The sequence below is a fragment of the Anomaloglossus baeobatrachus genome, chromosome 6 (genome assembly GCF_048569485.1).
Source record: "Anomaloglossus baeobatrachus isolate aAnoBae1 chromosome 6, aAnoBae1.hap1, whole genome shotgun sequence".
Classification (NCBI taxonomy): Eukaryota; Metazoa; Chordata; class Amphibia; order Anura; family Aromobatidae; genus Anomaloglossus; species Anomaloglossus baeobatrachus.
The window spans coordinates 8,908,663-8,914,752 of record NC_134358.1 but is presented as its reverse complement, the minus strand read 5'-3'; the positions used below and the strand labels follow the sequence as shown (position 1 = coordinate 8,914,752).

Here is a 6,090-nt window from a genome sequence, read left to right as displayed (position 1 = left end):
CGCTCCAACCCCTGGGGTCCCTGCTCCCCACCGAGCCCGCTCTCCTGCTACCCCGTCCATACCTTTTCCCCGTCGGTCCCAGCCCCGCTCACTCACTGCAGCCACCTGCGCCCCAGCGTCCTGCCTGTCCTCCTGTGGTCTCTGCTCTGACTTCGGGATTGCGGCCCTCACACATGCACACTAGGGGGCGCGCGTGCACTCTCCTTGACTTAAAGGGCCAGCACAGCGGTCCGGAATATCACTAATAAGTAACCTTGGGTATTTAAGACTTGCTACTCCCATGGCCAGGGCTTGTTCAACGTGTCCCTGTAGCTTGTCTCTTGTACTAGTTGTTCATGTCCCTTTATGCCTGTGCTTGGTGTAACTGTCTCTGCTTGCAGATCCTGAGTACCGTTCTGAGCACACACTCCAGCCTGATCCCAGTAACCTGCACCAGTCTCCAGTTCTGGACTTCAGCCTGATCCCGTTACCCTGCACCAATCTCCGCCTCCGGACCTCAGCCTGATCGCGTTAACCTGCACCAGTCTCTGCTCCTGGACTTCAGCCTAAACCCTGCATTTTCAGCTTCCACATCAGTACTAAGCACCGACGTTCCCATTTCAAAATAGCCTCTAATTTAGAGGGATACATCCGAAAACCTAACAGAAACAATGTACCCCAAAAATGGAAGTTCCTGAACGGCAAAGACATTTTTCTAGCTTAGCGTACAGTTTATTCACTCTGAGAATTTGTAATACTTGTCTGACATGTTCCAAATGAGACCCAAAATCCCATGAATATGAGAATGTTATCAAGGTAAATTTCCCCAATACATGAGAAAACACATCATTAGCAAAATGCCGGGATACTGCAGACACGTTGGTTAACCTGAATGGCTTCACCAAATTTTCGAAGTGCCCCTATGGCGTATTGAATGCCTTCTTCCACTCATCCCTCTGTCTGACCCGGATCAGATTATAGGCCCCACTAAAATCTAGTTTAGGGAACCATTTAGCATCAACAATCTGATTATAGGAGTGTCAGGGGATACAGGCCACGAAACGTTATCTGGTTGAGCTCACGCAAGTCCAGGCACGGCCGTAGTCCACCATCCTTCATTTTAACAAAGAAGAAATAGATTCTCCCCAAGCGACAGAGTGCAGGGATCTACTTTGACCATGGTGATGGGACCCCTGATCCGCACCTCGGTAAGGAGACTGGACATGGAGCCGCTGCAAGGGAAAGTGACCATCACGAGATGAGTCGTAACACTGAGCTGGGTTGTGCTGGAACACACAGGACCAGTAAGATCCAAACCAGTGGAATGAGGACTGTCTGAATCTGCCTTGTAGGACTGTAACATGCGGGACAATATGTGCCGCTACCTGGAGAGCGACGCAAAGATTGAATCCCTGAGTAAGGACTTGTTTGACATGAACTGTTCTCTTTATGAGGACGAGTCATCGTGTCTTCACCAATAGGACACAAAGCTCCGGCTCCCGGCGGTGACCGATGGCAGGGGGCCCCAGTGACACCAAATTCTCTCAATGGCTTTCACTGGGCGTCAAATTTCAGTGTTTGGTGGATGAAATCCCACCCACCTAAGCAAAACCACGCCCACTCTACATTTGTATTGTTCCTCTGCAAGTGGGCGGGGTTTCAAGTACTTTTTAACATCTCAAAGATTTGTCGTCCTGCTGTGATCACATTGAATAGGGATCCATTTATGATCCCAAAGAACCGACTCTTTTTGGTGAGCGGAGCCATGTGGAAAAGATCACCAAAAAGAGCCGGACAGACCATCACTACTCGGTAACAGCAATATGTGGCCTACAGGGGTTCCCAGCCCACACAGCACAAGCCCACAAAAGACAGAGCCCACTCCTAGCCCGTCAAGACCACAGGGTGCAAGCCCACCCGGGACAGGTCCCACATGAGGCAAGCCCACTCCTAGCCCGTCAAGCCCACAGGGTGCAAGCCCACCCGGGACAGGTCCCACATGAGGCAAGCCCACTCCTAGCCCGTCAAGACCACAGGGTGCAAGCCCACCCGGGACAGGTCCCACATGAGGCAAGCCCACTCCTAGCCCGTCAAGCCCACAGGGTGCAAGCCCACCCGGGACAGGTCCCACATGAGGCAAGCCCACTCCTAGCCCGTCAAGCCCACAGGGTGCAAGCCCACCCGGGACAGGTCCCACATGAGGCAAGCCCACTCCTAGCCCGTCAAGCCCACAGGGTGCAAGCCCACCCGGGACAGGTCCCACATGAGGCAAGCCCACTCCTAGCCCGTCAAGCCCACAGGGTGCAAGCCCACCCGGGACAGGTCCCACATGAGGCAAGCCCACTCCTAGCCCGTCAAGCCCACAGGGTGCAAGCCCACCCGGGACAGGTCCCACATGAGGCAAGCCCACTCCTAGCCTGTCAAGCCCACAGGGTGCAAGCCCACCCGGGACAGGTCCCACATGAGCCAAGCCCACTCCTAGCCCGCCATGCCCACAGGGTGCAAGCCCACCGAGGACAGGTCCCACATGAGGCAAGCCCACTCCTAGCCCGCCATGCCCACAGGGTGCAAGCCCACCCGGGACAGGTCCCACAGAAAACAAGCCCACTCCTAGCCCACCGTGCCCAAAAGTGACAGGGCCCACTCCTAGCCCGCCATGCCCACAGGGTGCAAGCCCACCCGGGACAAGGCCACATGGGGTAAGCCCACTCCTACTTTGCCATGCCTGGAGACAGAGAGGGTGCAAGCCCACACAGGACAAACCCACTCCTCTCCCCGCCGAGCGCACAAGAGGCAGCCCCAATCCTTAGCATCCCACCAAGTCCACGCCGGGACATCCGGGGTCCGTCCTTCGGCCACAACTATCGCCCCTCATCAGCCGGATTCTCTGTTACATGGCCGCTGTGTGCAGCGCAATATATTCTCCCAGAAACTCAAGCATTTTTCCATCAAAGAAGATAAATGGGACGAGGAAAAAATAAAGCCCCGCACAGTCTGACAGGAATCCATCACAGCGCTACCGAGAACTACAACTCCCGGCAATCCTAGCGGCGCCCGCCTCACTCCTCCTTATATACTACACATGGCTGAGGCCCCGCCCCCTAACAACGCGTGAGAGCATGACAACGGGCGCTCATCCCACGCACTGCGCAGCTCCGCCCACTCAGCGGAGGAAAGAGGTAATGGCTGCGTGATAGTGGTGTGGGAGGCACTGGGGATACATGGGGGGGGGGCTGTGGGGTGTTAGTGGTGTGGGAGGCACTGGGGATATATGGGGGGGGCTGTGGGGTGTTAGTGGTGTGGGAGGCACTGGAGATACATGGGGGGGCTGTGGGGTGTTAGTGGTGTGGGAGGCACTGGGGATACATGGGGGGGGCTGTGGGAGGCACTGGGGATACATGGGGGGCTGTGGGGTGTTAGTGGTGTGGGGGGCACTGGGGATACATGGGGCTGTGGGGTGTTAGTGGTGTGGGGGGCACTGGGGATACATGGGGGGGCTGTGGGGAGTTAGTGGTGTGGGAGGCACTGGGGATACATGGGAGGCTGTGGGGTGTTAGTGGTGTGGGGGGCACTGGGGATACATGGGAGGCTGTGGGGTGTTAGTGGTGTGGGGGGCACTGGGGATACATGGGGGGGGCTGTGGGGTGTTAGTGGTGTGGGAGGCACTGGGGATACATGGGGGGGCTGTGGGGTGTTAGTGGTGTGGGGGGCACTGGGGATACATGGGGCTGTGGGGTGTTAGTGGTGTGGGGGGCACTGGGGATACATAGGGGGCTGTGGGGTGTTAGTGGTGTGGGGGGCACTGGGGATACATGGGGGGGGGCTGTGGGGTGTTAGTGGTGTGGGAGGCACTGGGGATACATGGGGGGGCTGTGGGGTGTTAGTGGTGTGGGGGGCACTGGGGATACATGGGGCTGTGGGGTGTTAGTGGTGTGGGGGGCACTGGGGATACATAGGGGGCTGTGGGGTGTTAGTGGTGTGGGGGGCACTGGGGATACATGGGGGGGGGCTGTGGGGTGTTAGTGGTGTGGGAGGCACTGGGGATACATGGGGGGTCTGTGGGGTGTTAGTGGTGTGGGGGGCACTGGGGATACATAGGGGGCTGTGGGGTGTTAGTGGTGTGGGGGGCACTGGGGATACATGGGGGGGGGGCTGTGGGGTGTTAGTGGTGTGGGAGGCACTGGGGATACATGGGGGGGGCTGTGGGGTGATAGTGGTGTGGGAGGCACTGGGGATACATGGGGGGGGCTGTGGGGTGTTAGTGGTGTGGGAGGCACTGGGGATACATGGGGGGGGCTGTGGTGTGGGGGGGCACTGGGGATACATGGGGGGCTGTGGGGTGTTAGTGGTGTGGGGGGCACTGGGGATACATAGGGGGCTGTGGGGTGTTAGTGGTGTGGGGGGCACTGGGGATACATGGGGGGGGGGGGCTGTGGGGTGTTAGTGGTGTGGGAGGCACTGGGGATACATGGGGGGCTGTGGGGTGTTAGTGGTGTGGGGGGCACTGGGGATACATAGGGGGGCTGTGGGGTGTTAGTGGTGTGGGGGGCACTGGGGATACATGGGGGGGGGGGCTGTGGGGTGTTAGTGGTGTGGGAGGCACTGGGGATACATGGGGGGGATGTGGGGGTGATAGTGGTGTGGGAGGCACTGGGGATACATGGGGGGGGATGTGGGGTGATAGTGGTGTGGGGGGCACTGGAGATACATGGGGGGCTGTGGGGTGTTAGTGGTGTGGGGGGCACTGGAGATACATGGGGGGCTGTGGGGGTGTTAGTGGTGTGGGGGCACTGGGGATAAATGGGGGGCTGTGGGGTGTTAGTGGTGTGGGAGGCACTGGGGATACATGGGGGGGGGCTGTGGGGTGTTAGTGGTGTGGGGGGCACTGGGACATGGGGGGCTGTGGGGTGTGGGAGGCACTGGGGATACCTGGGGGCTGTGGGGTGTTGGTGTGGGGGGGCACTGGGGATACATGGGGGCTGTGGGGTGTTAGTGGTGTGGGGGGGCACTGGGGATACATGGGGGCTGTGGGGTGTTAGTGGTGTGGGGGGCACTGGGGATACATGGGGGCTGTGGGTGTTAGTGGTGTGGGAGGCACTGGGGATACATGTGGGTGTTGGTGTGGGGGGCACTGGGAAACATAGGGGCTGTGGGATATTACTGGTGTGGGGGCACTGAAGAAACATGGGGGCTGTGGGGTGTTGTATCTTTTGAGTTGTCCCTCCCCTTTCTTCCTTTCCCCCCCTTTCTTCCTTTCCCCCCCTTTCTTCCTTTCCCCCCCTTTCTTCCTTTCCCCCCCTTTCTTCCTTTCCCCCCTTTCTTCCTTTCCCCCTTTCTTCCTTTCCCCCGCCTTTTTTCCTTTCTTCGCCTTTTATCCTTTCCCCCTCCCCTCCCCCCTTTATCCTTTCCCCCTCCCCTTCCCCCCCCCCCTTTATCCTTCCCCTCCCCTCCCCCCCTTTATCCTTTCCCCTCCCCCCTTTATCCTTCCCCCTCCCCCCTTTATCCTTTCCCCCTCCCCCCTTTATCCTTTCCCCCTCCCCCCCCCTTTATCCTTTCCCCCTCCCCCCTTTATCCTTTCCCCTCCCCCTTTATCCTTTCCCCCTCCCCCCTTTATCCTTTCCCCCTCCCCCTCCCTCCCCCCTTTATCCTTTCCCCCTCCCCTCCCCCCTTTATCCTTTCCCCCTCCCCTCCCCCCTTTATCCTTTCCCCCTCCCCCCCCTTTATCCTTTCCCCCTCCCCCCTTTATCCTTTCCCCCTCCCCCTTTATCCTTTCCCCCTCCCCTCTTTATCCTTTCCCCCTCCCTCTCCCCCCTTTATCCTTTCCCCTCCCCTCCCCCTTTTTCCTTCCCCCCCCCCTTTTTCCTTTCCCCCCCTCCTTTTTCCTTTCCCCCCCTCCCCCCTTTTTCCTTTCCCCCCCCCTCCCCCCTTTTTCCTTTCCCCCCCCTCCCCCCTTTTTCCTTTCCCCCCCCCTCCCCCTTTTTCCTTTCCCCCCCCCTCCCCCCTTTTTCCTTTCCCCCCCCTCCCCCCTTTTTCCTTTCCCCCCCCTTTTTCCTTTCCCCCCCCTTTTCCTTTCCCCCCCTTTTTCCTTCCCCCCCCCTTTTTCCTTTCCCC

The 6,090-nt window shown here is 58.9% G+C and overlaps 1 long non-coding RNA gene across 1 annotated transcript in view; it reads left to right on the top strand.

Moving 5' to 3' along the window:
* The first annotated feature begins 3,098 nt into the window (after positions 1 to 3,098).
* LOC142316926 (uncharacterized) overlaps positions 3,099 to 6,090 on the top strand; it is a 215,223-nt gene continuing 212,231 nt past the window's right edge. The window contains exon 1 of the long non-coding RNA XR_012754640.1: positions 3,099 to 3,158. This is a non-coding gene — a long non-coding RNA (uncharacterized LOC142316926). The remainder of the gene's footprint in view (positions 3,159 to 6,090) is intronic.